The sequence below is a fragment of the Neomonachus schauinslandi genome, chromosome 3 (assembly GCF_002201575.2).
Source record: "Neomonachus schauinslandi chromosome 3, ASM220157v2, whole genome shotgun sequence".
In the NCBI taxonomy this organism is placed as follows: Eukaryota; Metazoa; Chordata; class Mammalia; order Carnivora; family Phocidae; genus Neomonachus; species Neomonachus schauinslandi.
The window spans coordinates 56,679,945-56,696,825 of record NC_058405.1 but is presented as its reverse complement, the minus strand read 5'-3'; positions in this window follow the sequence as shown (position 1 = coordinate 56,696,825).

Here is a 16,881-nt window from a genome sequence, read left to right as displayed (position 1 = left end):
TGAAGGTGGAGGCATTGAAGGTGAAGGTGCTGACGGTGTGAACTGTATAAACCTGAGCCTTATCTAAAGCAATTAAGTAGCAAGGGTGGAAGCCCAAAATTTGAAATGCACTAAAATATAAAGAATAAATTAGAGATGGGAGGACTATAGCATCAAGCCTGCCAGGAACTATTATGCACCCCCCACACACAATCTTTTTTTCTTTTTTAAAGATTTTTTTAATTTATTTATTTGAGAGAGAGCGAACGAAAGACAGAGAGCACGCTCGATCCCGGGACTCCAGGATCACGACCTGAGCCGAAGGCAGCCGCTCAACCGACTGAGCCACCCAGGCGCCCCCCCCACACACAATCTTTAACTGTAAGCCCCAAATCCTTTATCCTCAATTCCAAAGCCAAAAAGCTCTGAAAACTAAAAGATAATTCTTAATAACTGATGTGGCAGCAAAACCTGACCTGACCTAGAGTCATTTATGACAAAACCTGCCCTGACCTGATATGAGACTATGCATAATTTTTAGTTATTCCACTTAGTATGACTATTTGTAGGTTTGCCGCAGAAATATTAAAGGGTATGATTCTGGGGAGCTGTTCTAGCTGCTGCTGGTGATGTTATAGAATATGTGGTTCAGGGTCCAGATTTCCATTTTAAAATCAGAACAATCTGAATTCATGAACACATTTGGCCCCAAGAGTTTGGGGCAAAGGGTTGTGGTCCTATGAAACCAGAGCCAAAAGCCTGTCCTGGGGGCGCCTGGGTGGCTCAGTCAGTTAAGCGTCTGCCTTCAGCTCAGGTCATGATCCCAGGGTCCTGGGATCAAGCCCTGCATCGGGCTCCTTGCTCAGCGGGGAGTCTGCTTCTCCCCCTCCCTCTGCCTGCTGCTCTCCCTGTTTGTGTTCTCTCTCTCTCTCTCTCTCTCTCTCTCTCTCTCTCTGTGTGTTAAATAAATAAATAAATAAATAAGCAAGCAAGCCTGTCCTGACCTAAATCAGTCACAGCATCAGAGAGCAAAAGAAAGCAACAACACTTGGACATGAATGTGATGGAGAGAAAGAAATCCCATCTCTGGCTTGGGTCTAGGACAATAAAGACTATCACCATCCAGAATGAAGAAGAAGGAATCAAGGATTAAGGAACACTTTATAGGAGTTCAGGAATCTTCCAATTCAAATTACTCATTTTCTAAAAGGTTGTTTAATGGGTACATTACAAATATCTGAACATCCATGTGTCTGGAGTATCTCAACCCCCTTCAAACCTAGATTAATGAAATCTAAATGGTAATTCCTTACATTGCTGTGTGCTTTAGAACTTACAGAGCACTACCCTATAACTATGGCACTTAGCCGTCTGAACAAGCCCAAGGCATTTCTGTGTGCATGTACTCAGAGACTTAGCTAAACTTTAATCTCAAAAAGAAAAGCGGTCAGTTTATTTTTGCCTATGTAATGTTTCAAGACATATACTCAATATCAGAAAGGACTCTGGTATAGGGAAAGGTCTGATAATGTGGGAGAAAGGAATCTACAGAGCCACATGAAGTCTAATTAGTGTACTTCCATATCAGTGTGGAAAATGTTCAGATCTATACTGAATCCACCAAATAGTACAGCATTATAGGACTGCTGTAGGAGAAAAAGAAAGCAATCTGTACCTGTCTCCACTCAAGCATTCTATCACTATTTACTTTCAATCAGCAAATTTTTCTCCCTTCCAAAAAAAAAAAGTACCATGATTTATAATTGTACATCTATTAACCTCAATTGTATTTATATCTCAATCTCCTGAGTCAATAACAAATTTAATTGTTCATTCTTGATTGCGTTCTTCTTTATAATCCTATATTTACCCAATGGTTCCATGGCACTTTGCAGTGTCCTTGTCAACTGTAGATGCTAAATATTTGTCTCAATTAACCTACATGTCTGATAAAGCTCATGTTAAGACTACATACACATTGCCCAAATGAAGGGAAATGTGTCCTTGACAAAAGTTATCAGTAACTTTTTTTAATGTTATGCAAGTAACATAAGAACTATATTGTTGTTGTAAAAGATTCAAATACACGGCAGCACACAGCAAAATGGGAAGGTTCCTTTAGGCTCTCCTACTTCATGCCACTGACAATAGTCTGATGTAAGTCATTCATTCTCTGCACTCTCTCCTATGCTCCAAGAGTAGGTCAAAGGAGAATTCAATTGTTTTGCCTTTTAGGTTCTCGTTCTCTCTCTCTCTCTCCCTCCTTCCCTCTCTCTGTCTCTCTCTCTTTCTCTCTCTCTCTCTCTCAGTATATTTAATATCTTCTCCATCAGGAAACTGTGTTGGCTCAGTCTTCAAAATATATCCATCACCCCACACTGTTACTCAGAAAGTTCTAAACAATCTTATCTCTCTGAGCTCATCTTCCGTAACTCTCCTGGCTCTGCACAGCCACACTGGCTTACCAGCTATCCTCAAATGTGTCAGATCTGCGGCCACTTAGGGTCTCCGGAATGAACACAATTCCACCAATACCTGAATTTTAGCCCTGGAGCCTCATAGTAGATGCCTGACCTCCAGAAAGGAGAAGGTAATAAATTTGTGTTGTTTAAGCCACTAAATGTGTGAAAATTCGTTACATAAGTAATAGGAAACTAATACATAATCTGCCTTTCTTTTATAATAGCCCCAGGCAAGCACCCTTTCTAGACACAAGTGGTAAAAGTACTTCCAACTCTGAAATTTTACTAACCTTCCAGTGAATGTGTGGATCGCTTGCTTATTTACTTGTTTTCTTATGTATTTGTTTATGCTGGTATAATATATAGCAACTGGTAACATAGCCTACTTAGTAGACATAATGCATAGAAAGACAGACATTCAAATAGACAAAGAGCAGAGATCTAAAACAAATTTTTTTTATTGATCCAAAAGTTACTGAAGGTCTCCCATGTGCCAGACATCATAACCACGGCAGATACTGAGTCCCTGAGAGTACAAAGGACACTAATTCATTCAATGACTGAATTCATGATGTGGTTATTGATCATCTATCAGCCATCTAACAGTTATTGGCCGATCATCTACTACTCAGTACTATACTAGATGCTGAGTAACACAAAGAAGTATCAGGATTCATGACGTATGTATGACCAGACTAATAGACCAGAACTGACAAGTGAACAATGTCAGGCCCTACGGTTTTCATTAAATCATAAGGATAGCAGGAGATCCATGTATATGGACCAGAGTGAGGACTGCATTCAGCAGGACCTAAAAGGAGGACTGGCAAGATCAGGATGAGTGAAAAGGGGATACGAGGGCATCTTAGGCAGGAGAAACAGCAGGAGCAAAAGCGTGAAAGAGAAAATGAGCATAGCAGAAGTGAGGGAGAGTGAGGAAATGAGCTCGGTTACAGCACAGGGTTTGATAGGGAGCAGTGGAAATAAAGCTGGACAGGTATGGCACAACTTTTTAATTCTGAGCTTTAAAAACCAGGCAGAGGCCTTTGGACTCAGTGTAATAAAAGTAGGGAGCTATGGCATATATTTTCCCATATTACTTGGAAATCTTTCAAACATCAAAAACAATTGAAAGAATTGTACATAAACATCTTATATGCATCATCTGGGTTCCACCATTCACCTGTTGATATGTGTGCTTTATTCTTATCTAAGCATCCCTGTATCTACATATTAACCCATCTCGAGTTTTAGGACTTTTTAAAATTGTGGTATATTTTTAATTCTTATTCTTCCAGATGAAACTTGCTTGCATCATTTGCCAAGTTCCACAAGAATACCTTTGGAATTCTGAGGAATGTTACACAAAATTTGTCAATTCGGAAGGAATTTACATTTTTTAATTGTCTGTTTCCCTTCTCAGGAAAATAGTCTCAGTAATGTTTTGTATTTTGTATTTTCTCCTTGCATAGGTTTCACAAATTTATGATCAAGCTTATTCTTAGGTACTTTAACAACAATGTGAATATCTTTTCCCCCCATTTCATGTTTCTACTGGTGGCCCAGATCTTTTCTTTCAAGCTCATGCTTAGCCATTCTTTGCTCATCTTGTGTGTTCCTCGAATCTGAGACCCCACTGTAACCTGGGTTCACGGTGCCAGAAGCAGGGTTGAGATGGGGGAGGGTAGTCTATACATACAAACTAGCAGTCTTCTCAACAATTCATTTAAAAAATAATCATAAGATAAGACTTGCTTCTCAGTACTTATACACTCTTTTGCTAACCTAACATTTGGGAGAACAATTTATTCAAAAAACATGTAAGAGTTCAGGGAACAAAAGACCTAGCAATTGATTAAAAAAGGAAATCTACATCCTACTTCAATAGTTGGTAGCATTCATTTCCTGAACAGATACTCTTCGGAGAGAATAAAATGCCAGGGTACAGAAGTTAGTTATTTAAAATCAAAGATAAAATGTGGTGGGTGTGATAAAGTGAAAAGCAAGTGGAAAGCTGTGTGGCACATACTTTCAGCAGCACAAGGCCATCCTCCCCTGGACTCATAGCCTTTGATTCAACTATGAATGAGCAGAATTTTTAAATAAATGATGGATTTACAGCTAGCAACAGAACATAAATATTTTCATTTTGCTTTGAAATTAATTTTATAATTAATAGATCCAAATGTTTCCAAAAAATCAAACCAATATAATTAGGAATCTCACGGCTTCCTGTTTCCTCATATCTAGCCCCAACGATTTATTTATAGATAGCACACTTTATTAGATTTGTGTATCCTCCCAGTATTTCTTTACACAAATACAAATACCTATTTATATTTTTCGACTTATATATAAATGGTGGCATACTGCACGTATTGATCCACACCTTGCTTTTTCCTTGAACTAGAGATCATGCCATATTTATACACAAAAAACTTCCTCACTCTCCTGTAAGGTCTCTTAGAATTTCATTTTGTGATGTGCCACAGTTTACTTAACCAGCTTTTTACTGATGGAGACTTGGGTTGCTTTCCTTGCTTTACTATTATAAAAATGATGCTGCAAGGAATAGCTTGGGATGTATAATATTTCATACATTTGCCATCATATCATGGAGTTTATAACGTAGGTAGGTGAAATAGTAATGATACAAGATCTAAAAGGATGATGCACTGGGAAATGAAACTGTGCTGTTACAAAATTCTCATTTTCATAAAGTGGCATAATATTAAGTCAGGGTAGACCATGACAAAATAAGAATGTATATTGTAATTCCTAGAGAAACCAGTTTAAAAATACAGAGGTTAGGGGCACCTGGGTGGCTCAGTTGGTTAAGCAACTGCCTTCTGCTCAGGTCATGATCCCGGAGTCCTGGGATCGAGTCCCGCATCGGGCTCCCTGCTCGGCGGGGAGCCTGCTTCTCCCTCTGACCCTCCCCCCTCTCATGTGCTCTCTCTCATTCTCTCTCAAATAAATAAATAAAATCTTAAAAAAAAAATACAGAGGTTAAACTGAAAGGCAACAGAAGAATACTGAATACTGAACACAGAATACTACAAATATTCAATTAACCCAAAAGAAAGCTGGGAAAAAAGATCAGAAAAATAAAAACTGGAGGAGACAAATAGAAAACAGCTAAGCGGAGTGGTGGGGGGTGGGAGGAATGGGGCGGCTTGGTGATAGACTTTGGGGAGGGTATGTGCTATGGTGAGCGCTGTGAGTTGTGCAAGACTGTTGAATCACAGATCTGTACCTCTGAAACAAATAATACATTATATGTTAAAAAAAGAAGAAGAAGAAGAAGATAGCAGGGGGGAAGAATGAAGGGGGGGAAATCGGAGGGGGAGACGAACCATGAGAGACAATGGACTCTGAAAAACAAACTGAGGGTTCTAGAGGGGAAGGGGGTGGGGAGATGGGTTAGCCTGGTGATGGGTATTAAAGAGGGCACGTTCTGCACGGAGCACTGGGTGTTATACACAAACAATGAATCATGGAACACTACATCAAAAACTAATGATGTAATGTATGGTGATTAACATAACATAATAATAAAAACAATAAAAAATAAAAATGTACAGAGGGAAAAAAAAGAAAACAGCTAAGCTATAGACCTAAATCCAATCATATCAATACTTACATTAAATGCAAACAGACTGAACATTCCAATGAAAAGACAAAGACACTTCAAAATGATAAAGGGTCAGTTCATCAGGAAGGTATAACAGTAACAAATGTTTAACAGAGCTTCAAAATGCATGAGGGAAAACTGACGGAACTAAAGAAAAAAGAAGATAAATCTACAATCATGGTTGTACATTTAAATACCCATCTCTGAAAAAATAATGGAACACCTTTAAAAATTCCTACATAAAAAGTTAATAAAGATATGGAATATCTGAACAACATTATTGACCAACTTGACCTCATCAATATTTATAAACAGTACATTCAATGACCACATCATACATATTATTTTCAAGTACACATGGAACATTCACTAAAACAGACATTATGCTGCGTCATAAAATGTCTCAATAAATTTCAAAAGTTTGAAATCTTTCACAGTATGCTCCCTGACAACAAAGGAATAAAATTAGAAATCAATGACAAGAGACAGCTAGAAGATGGAAAGGAGAATTGTAAGTATGGAAAGCAGGGAAGACGAGGCTGTGGTGTTGGATAGGAACTGGGGATATCAGGGTGAACGCATTAATTTTAATATGCACAGAAATAAACAGAGGAATGGATACCTACAGGAATGTGTGTGTCCATCCTACTTTGGCCTCCTGAAAGGGCCCAGAGCAATCACATGCCAGAAGCAATTAGCACACTTAACTCCCAGATCTTAATTTATAAAAGTGGGCCTCCTTGGAGGAAAGGCCGACTCTAGCTCTGGGCCAGGGATAAGCCTACCACATCTTGTTGCTTCAGAAAGTAAGAAATTGCTCAAAGAATGATGGAAACATGTCAAAAAGACATGAGAGGTCCCGGGAAAATCTGGGACAACTCCAGCATCAAAATAAATAATCTTAGTAATGGATAGCATAATCCACTGAAAGACAAAAATGCAGGAATACCTTTTGATATAAGTGAAGGAATGAATAAGCAAACAAAGGAGAAGGGAAAGGCTTCCTTATATTAGAATGCCTGCTAATAAATATAGAAGAAACAAGAGAGCTAGAAAAGCATCAATGAGTGCTAAAACTAGCAGGTAAACACTTGGTAAGAAAGAAGATATTCTAAAATTAACTGGTCTGTTTTCTTCAAAAAAGACAAAACTTGAGGAACTATTCTAGATTAAAGGAGACTAAAGAGATGTGGCAGCTAAATGCATGACCCTGGACTGTGGAGGGTAAAACACACACACACACACACACACACACGTGCACATGTGCATGCACACACACAGACTTTGAACAATCAAAGGGAAAACTGAAAAATTCAGATAGGAATTGTAGATTAGATAATAGTGTTATATCAGTGTTAATATCTTGATTTCAGTAATTGTACTAGTTTATTTCAAAATTTAAATATTAAGCGTCTTTGATAGAGCAAAAGTGGTAAAGGATGTACAAGAGTTCCTTGTATTAATTTTGCAATTATTTTGTAACCTTTAAATTATATCATAATAAGATGTTACCCAAAAATGAATATCCTGAGCTTGCTGAAATTCCTTTAAAATCTTTTCTACCATTCTTGTAATATACCTCCATAATCTCCACTATCTGCTATTAAAACAAAACATAAAACCAGTTTAGATGTCCATTATCCCCTATGGGTAAGATAGTTATCAATTCACCCTACATTAGATAAATTAACACACAAAAAGCAAACTCATTTGCCATATTGAAATTTTTACTATTGATATGCACCATGTTCGTTCAAAGCATGCATATAGGCATTTTATATGTGGGAATAACTATTTGATTCAACTTTTAGTTTACTTATGAATGTGGGATTTAAAAAGTTATTAGTGATTATCATCCATTCACATAAACATATTCAATAAACATTTTTTGTAATTATGGTTTTTTCCTCTTATGTCATGCTGATTATATTTACTGAAATGCAATTTATATGTGTTGAATCTACTAATTAAAAGCTGAAATTTATATTTTGCCTTTGTGGTGGTTTTTTGTTTCATTTTTCTAGAAATTCATTTCTATTATCTTGGTTCATGACATTGGATGTCATGTGTGTGGTTATTCACCCCAGATAGTTGAGGAGGCACTGGTTAAAAGACTGATTTATGCTAAACAACCAGCCTCCCAGAGGTATTTGCTTTCTGAAAGGACCTGATCTCTTTCACAAAGAGAATAAAGCATCCAATGGATTGGTAGGGGGTTTTTTAAATTTGTTTGATTGATTAAAATAAGTATTCCCACTATAACTGAATTATGCTGTCACTTACACCCACTTTGGTAATGGAGGAGCCCAAATATGTGGGTTTCATCTCTCAAAGGATCAGCTATCCTCATGCACAGAGGAACTGTTCAAGACCACAGCCCATTCAAGAGCACACACCTCCACATCTCATGTCTGCAGCATGCAGTAATTATCAGGGGACTACATACTTAGCTCAGTATTTGGGGGGCTGGCGAATGGGAAATGGGACACCTTTAGGAGGTTAAAATCTTAACTAGTTATACCAACTTGGAAATTTATTTTTAGTTGTGTTTAACCAGGAAAAGTTTTTCTCTCATATTCTCATGGAAAGCCTTAAAATTCCTTTCTCTGGTGGAACTAGGCTAGGCCTTCATCTAGCAAGCTAAACCCACACAAATCCTTCTCTAGAAGCTACTAAGCCCAAACATGTGGCACTACTGAAGAAACAAAGTAACGTGCATGCTGATTAAATAAATACCGTCAGTGGAGAATTATTTACTGCTAAAAAAAATTACCCAATACTTAGAAATAGGCAAAGAGATTACTGGGAGTGCCCTGGGTGGAGATTGGGCATTGTCTAATGGACATTCTGGGTATTATCTGATTCTATGAGAGTGCACATCTGTGATTGACTTTCTATTGACTAGGCTATTCTACAACCCTATAGGGGTAAGTAACAGAAAACTTGCAGCAATCAATGCAAATGATTCCAGTTAGGAGCAGTGCAAATTATTCATATTTATAGTAATGCAGATTAATTTTATCTAGCAAAGAATATAAGTCTCTGTAACTCAAGTTCCCATTTGAACCAATTTTAACATCTTACTAGCCTCTCCTTTCATTAATAAATTGAATAGTCTTTGATTCATGTGCACTTTTTATTTGTATAAGGATGATACACATGACTTTTAAAAAATTGCACTTAGCAGTACTATCAGGTAACAAATGTTTCCTTTAAGGAAACCAAAAAGGCAGCATGGTCAAAAGAAGAGGGAGAGGTGACACCTTTATCAGTAATAAAAAAAAATTTCCTTGGAATGAAGTTAGGCCTGGTGAAGGGGCTGAGACAGCCTAGGTATTGTTAATCAAAGCCCCCTCATGAGGATGTAAATCCAGAAAGATAAAAAGTGAGAAATATTTGTGAAATTCTGGGAAGAAAATGCAGTAAGACTTGGCAATTGGCTGGAAAGTAGAATAAAAAGCAATCAAATATATAATTGCTTGCAATTTCTTCTTGAGAAATTGGTGATACTAAGGTATTGAGAACTAAGAGACATCAAATCATTAAAGGAATGTGAATAGTTAAGGACTTAGAAAAAGATTATTATGGGGTCTGATCCAATGGGAGCATGACCAAGAGAGAACAGGATGGGTATTTCCCAAACTGTGTTTCAGATGACAAAAAAATCTATCAAAATGCTGTAAGACAAAAACAGCACTATATCCCCCAAAGGGAGATGTATATTGTTTGCTAGCACCTGAAAGACTCTGAAGTCCTTTGTTCAACCTACCACTCCTACATTTAATCTCAGAAACATGAATCTAAATAATTTCCTAAGGAATTAGGAGTTTCTCAGTGTCACTTTGAGAAATGTGGCACCAGATTTATAAAGAAAGTCTATTTATTAAACAAGTTTTGTCAAGCGATGATAAAATTTAAAGTGAGATATAAATTTTTATGTGATCTCTGACTTCACCTAAGTGTATTTCCGAAACATCCTTGCCTATGGTTTTATAGAACTAGTTCATGAAAATTCCAGAAATCTGGCAGTTTCGTGAGACTGGCCTTTCATAGTTCCAGGCAATTCAAATATAATAATAAAATTGTCACTGTTTTCCTTACCATTTCCAATAAGTCCAAAATGATCTCAGTATTTTTTTCCATTCTTCCATTTTGAACCAAGTTCCATACTATAAAAATCTCTAATAGTCACACATTTATTCTCACATTATTCGCATTCACCACTAACTCATCTTACTCATACTGTTTTAAAACTCTGCTCTCTCCTTCTCTTATGGATTCCAATAAAAACATTTTTAGATATGGCTCATTACCCTTGTCTCCTACTCACAACATAATGTTTCTCGAGTGTTTATATAACATTGCTGACTTCCAGGTTCTGGGGTCTAATTTAGTAGAAGGTAGATTGGAAAAGACCAGAATTTACTAAGAATCAGGAGATACTGGCTATGTCCTCTCAAATTCAACTGAGCTTTACAGAGCTGAAAGCAATAGTCATTTACAAACACATCAGATTCCATTCTATGGGACCTGTGTTGCCTGTCTTGCAAACCTTGGTCTGCTTCGAGGAATTAGATTCACTCGGTGTTTGAGTTGGAGTCACATCACTTGGGTTCATGGCAATCTACCCTTAAACTCGATTTCCAGCTGTGCCAATGCCTTGACCCAAGTCATTTGTCCCCTTGTGAATCAGTTTGTACTCTGTGAGGACCAAATTAACTGTACCCAAAGACATTTGATTCTTTTAACTTTAGTATGTAAAGATGTACTTTACTAATATAGAATAATATTTTTCAGGCTTTTAGAAAAAGTAAACTCTGTAAGAGCAGAGACTTTGATTTGTCTATTTCTGTATTTCTAGTACCTAAAAAGCACCTGGCCTATGGTAGGCAAAACAATAATTATTGGTGGGTGAAAGAATGGATGAATGGATGACAGTATAAGGAGAGATCCAGAAGGTATGGCAAATGAGTTTACTCTGCCCAGTGATGCAAAATAAACCCATATCCTTGCACTTACTGTTTTATATTTTAAAAGTCAATTCCTTATTGTTTTCATAAGATGTAACTTGAGGATGACATTGGTTTGTTCAATCTGCAATGCTTTGATAGCAAAAATAAAGGTGTATACCGCTATCTTCCTCATTATTATTACCAAGAAGCAGTGTGGAGTAATGGTTAAACACACAAACTCTGGATTCTGACTAATGGAAACAAATCTCAGCTCTCCCACTTACTAGCTCTTTGTCCCATGTTAAATAATTTATCTGTTTGAGTTTCCTCATCTACAAAAACATAAACATAAAAATACTTATCTCATAACCTCATAGGTTAACACATGTGAAGAACTTAGAACAGTACCTGCTTGTAGGAAGCACTAGGTAAGTGTCTACTATTATTAGTAATAGTACTGTGCACTCTTAGAAAAATACAGAACAATTGTTAGAAATGGCAAAGCCACATTTCATCTTGATCTTTAGGTACCAAAACACAGAAGGGTCTCTGTCACAGTAAAAATAGTAGAGCATCTTTAGTATCTGCCCTGTTAGCCTTCTTTCTTTTATGGAAGCACAGCAAGTCCCACCTCAGGGCCTTTGCACTAGCTATACCCTCTACTTAGAATGGTCTTCCACTGATCTTTACAGAAGGGAACTATTCTTCTTGTTCTGATCTCAGCTAAAATTTAGTCTCCTCAGAAGTCCTTCTCTGACCAATGTTTCTAAATTAGAGGCTTACTACCATATCCCTACTTACTCTCTGAATAGTACTTAATACTAACTGAAATTTTCTTATTTATTTATTTACTTACTTATTTATTTTTATTTTACTTTCTGGATCCTTCTTCTAGAATGCAAGTTTGATAAGATCAAGAACCTTGCCTGTCTAGTTCACCATTATATCCCAATAACAGTACCTGGTACATAAAATAAAGTAAATAAATATAGACAATGCATAAGTGACGGAAACAACCTCAAATTCTTTGAAATGACTCATTGCTAAAGTCATGGGTAACTTTTATTCCAGTTGTCTCATCTCCTGAAACAGCATTTTTGAGGAGGAAATTACTGTTTAATTAGCTAAAATCAGAATTGATTTTACATAGTTCATTAAATGTTTTATGAATTAACTCAGAAGAAAATTAACTCAGTAGAAAAATAAATGTATATGCAACTGTGAGAAGTTAATCCTATTTTCCCATGATATTTGGAAACTTGAACAGTCTCCCATGCTATATTTGCAAGCTAACACATAATCACAGAAAGTTAAGATACCAAACACAATAATGTTTAAAAAAGGGCGCCTGGGTGGCTCAGTCGGTTAAGCATCTGCCTTTGGCTCAGGTCATGATGCCAGGGCCCTGGAATCCAGTCCCGTATCAGGCTCCTTGCTCAGTGGGAAGTCTGCTTCTCCCTCTCCCTCTGCAACCCCCTACTCGTGCACTCTTTCTCTCTCTCAAATAAATAAATAAAATCTTTTAAAAATAATGTTTAAAAAATATAGAATCAGAGACATAAATTACTTCAGATGTCAATCTACAGTTGTTAGATCTATCATCGGTGTAAATGTAAAATGTTAAAATGTGCAAAACTCTCTTCTATAGCTAGTGCTATGTTATAAAATAATCCATTAGATGTTTATTAAAAATAGTTAACAAAAATAAAATCAGATTAAGCTTAAAATAAAGACTTTGATTACTCCCAAATTCCTAGTTTCTTTTGCCAGGCACAGAAAGATGAATAGCAAAATAACTCACTCTAATTTTTAAACTGCTTCTAGGTCATACACAAAAACTAATACATATCTACCCCAACCCTCAAATCATCTATTTTACTAATTAAAGATATAATTTTTATCAACTGATTTATAATGTGACCTTTCCTCTCCATCTTCTAAAAATGATCAAAGGTAGGTTAATTGTAGTAAAAACTAAATGTTCCCAAACAAGAGAAAAATAAGAAACAAAAGAGGAGAAAAGAAAATTTCTATTTTAAAAAGTCTTGCTTAAAGTGAACAATGCTATAGTAATTGGATAGAACTTAGTTCTTTATTCTGATCATCCTAAAAACCAGGATGAGAAGGAAGTACATAGCTTTCACCAACAGATAGAAGTATATTCGTTTATCGGGAAAAACAAACTTTTATCCAGATCCTTAGTGCCAAGAGAAATACTCATAGGAGATTTTGTAAGAGGGCATTGAACTGCTTTATAAATGTTATATGGAGCTCTTTCAAATGTTACATGTTTTCAATTCCACCATCTATATAAGAAAATAACGCCAAAGCATGGTTCTATCAATGCAGTCACCATGTAGGCAGGGAAATGCGGACAGGTGGTGCAATGCAGGTATTGAATTGTCTATTTTCTTTAACATATGGCGTGCATGAAAAAGAAGCGGCATTCATTAAAACATCCCATTCCTAGGGAATTATAACTGGAGAGTTATTCCATGTGATTTCTGAGTTCACAATGGGAATTTGTAGTAAATGTGCTTCAGGTTATATAATCACAAAATGCAAAGTGTCCCACTGCTGAAGAACATTGCCTAATGAGAGGACGCGTTGATGGGATGTAAAGTGACATAAAGGTTCTGTTATTTTGGCAATATGTATCAGGAGGCTTAAAAAAGGGAATAAATTTTGACTTAGCAATTCTAGTTCTAGGACTGCATCCTTAGGACACAATTAAGAAAGTGGGCAAAGGTTTACTTACTAAACACCCAAACAATACAAGAGTGGCAGAATACATTATATGGAAAACTATTTATCCATTAAAAATTCCTTGGCAGAAAAAATTTTTATCCTGGAAAAATGTTCAAATACAGGTTAATGTTAGGAAAATGGTAAGGAAGTAGTTTCTTTCCTATGATGGAGGGTGCATAAATTTGGCAAAGCCTTATGGGAGAGATATTAGGTAGATTTATCAAAATTCTAAATGTGCATCCCCATGGAACAGCACTTCTATTTATGGGAAATATGCCCTGCAGGAATCCTTACTGTGTGCATGCAGATATATGTATGCACATATTCATTGTTATGTTGTTGTAATGAACAAAGTCATAAACGGCCTAAATGTTCTTAATAGGTGTGGTGGTTTTATCCACAAAGTCTCTGACACTTCTCCCATCGAGAGATGGAGTCTATGTTGGAGCTCCTGAAATCTAGGTAGGCATGTGACTACTATGACCAAAAGAGTACAAGAGAGGTGACACTAGGTCACAAAAGGCTATGCAGCTTCTGCCTGGTTCTCTGGGGCATCCACCTTAAGGACTCTCAGCCACCATGGAGAAAGTCTAACTACACTCAAGCAGCCGTACTGTGAGGAAGCTCAGACCACATGCAGGGTAAGTGCTCTAGACGAGAGCCAGCAACAACCACCTGGCATGCGAGTGAAAATACCTACCAGTGACTCCATTCCCCAGTTACTGAGTTCATCTGGCTGTTGGGTGTCCCCAGGTGAGGCCCCAAACATCATGTATCAGAGATAAGTCATCTCCACTGTACTCTGTCTGAATTCCTAATCCAGTGAGCACAACAAAATGGTATTTCACATGACTAAGTTTTAGAGTAGTTGATTATGCAACATTGCTAATCAGAATGGTAAGGCATTGGTTAAGTAAAATGTGGTACATCCATTGAATGAAACTCCATACAGCTGTTAAAAAGTAATAGATGGTGTTGTTTTAGAAACAATACATAATATGACGCTAGTTTGTCTTGTATTTTTTAAATTTAGCTTCAACCTTACTGAGGTATAATTGACAATTATAATCCAGTTCATGAAAGAGAGGAATAAAGATAAACAAACATTGCATATGAGTCTTACGAACTTTCTAGAAAGCAATTTAGCAGTATATTTATTTCAAGAGCAGTAAAAATCCGAAACAGTTGACCCAATAATACCTTCTGTAGGAATATATCTTTATTTTGTATTTTAAAACTTCATACGTAAATCTAAGAATTGTTCTTTAAAAAGGTCAACTAAAAAAAATCCCCTTTGAATGAAAGAATCAAGCAAAAAAGAGAAAGAACACAAACATTCAACACTAAAAAAGGGGGGGAAGTATGATAACCACAGGAGAGGAGATTTAAATTTTTTTAATGCTACAAAAAAATACATAAAATCTGGATAAAATAGACTGCCCTTTTGGAAAACATAAATTATCAAAATTTTTAAAAAGAATTTAAAAATCTAAATAATTACGTTAGAAGGTGAAAAAGATTTCACTGCTGCTTCCAAAAAATTGTCAGGCACAAAAAGTTTTGCATGCGGGCGCCTGGGTGGCTCAGTCGGTTAAGCGACTGCCTTCGGCTCAGGTCATGATCCTGGAGTCCCGGGATCGAGTCCCGCATCGGGCTCCCTGCTCGGCGGGGAGTCTGCTTCTCCCTCTGACCCTCCACCCTCTCATGTGCTTGCTCTCTCTCATTCTCTCTCTCAAATAAATAAATAAAATCTTTAAAAAAAAAAAAGTTTTGCATGCAAGTGTGTGCAAATTTTAAATGAACAAAAGCTCTATCAGAGAAATTAAATCAAATTCTCTCTTAGCCAGTAGGATTACTGGTGATTTAATTTTCTTTTTCCACTATTCTATATTTTCTAAGGGTTCTACATTTTTAAATATATTTTTCTATTATTAACATAATTAATATTATACATAATACAACAAAAATGTATTAAAAATTTGGACGAATCTAACAAATCATGAAAATGGGAATATGCAATTTTTTATGCAGCTTTGAAATCTGTGAAAGGCAAGGTGAAGGTGGTACTAATTTGGCTGGGGAGGCTGAGATCTTGAGAAATCCGTAAGAACAGAAATGCAGCCTGCTCCTCAGGCCAAAGCTCCCGGACCAGCAGATAGGCCCCCTTCTCAAAAAGACAGGGGTGTGTTTCAGTCGGCTATCACTGCAGTGCCCTCAGGGTGAAGGCTGGTGCTACCGCCTCCAGAGCCAGACAATGAAGGGGCTTCCCCTGGGCCGTGGCTGCAAAAAAACTGGGGCATTAGACTGTATAAAAGCTCCCCTCGGAAGATCCTGAGGCTGTGGAGCGTGGCAGAGGGAGAGCCCGAACATGGCACCCACCAAGGAAAGAAGAAAGGTCTAGAGAAAAAAAAAAAAAAAAATCTTGGAAAATGGTGCCCACGAGCAGCTCTAAGAGTATCCCCAAAAGGCCCCTGCCACTTCCAGGGATGCTTTAAAATTAGCAGATGAGGGATGCCTGGGTGGCTCAGTGGTGGGTTTGAACCCCATGACAGGTTCTGCTCTCAGCACACTCTGCTTGATATTCTCTCTCACCCTCCCTTCTGCCTCCTCCAACCTTGCTCGCAGGTGCGCAGAGGCACGTGCACGCGCTTTCTTGCTCTCTCAAATAAATAAATAAATCTTTAAAAAATAAAGTACATAAAATTAGCAGATGAATCTCTTTCACCTAAATTCTGGGTACTTTTTAAAAGCTGCTTCTGCTCTGGGCCCTGGGGCCTCTGAGTCTGTGGGAGCCCATTTAAAGACCAAAGAATTATCTGGCCCTAAACGTTTCTCAGTTCCCTTCTGGTCTCATGGCCTTGAGCCCTGTTAAGTTTTCAAAGCCAGATGTTTTGCGGGTTCCTTTCTCAGGTGCAGGTCTTAAAAGTTGGGGGTGCCTCTGGTGAGGTCCAAACTCTACACTCCTCAGGGAGAAACTTCCAGTTTGAGGGATTCTTCCTGATCGCGAGTCACTGAGGGAGGGAGGTTAAAGGTGAGATTGTGTCTCGGCCTCTCCTACCTGCTTCGATGTCTTCATTTGCCCAAGCGAAGGCGTTCCTCAGCTGGT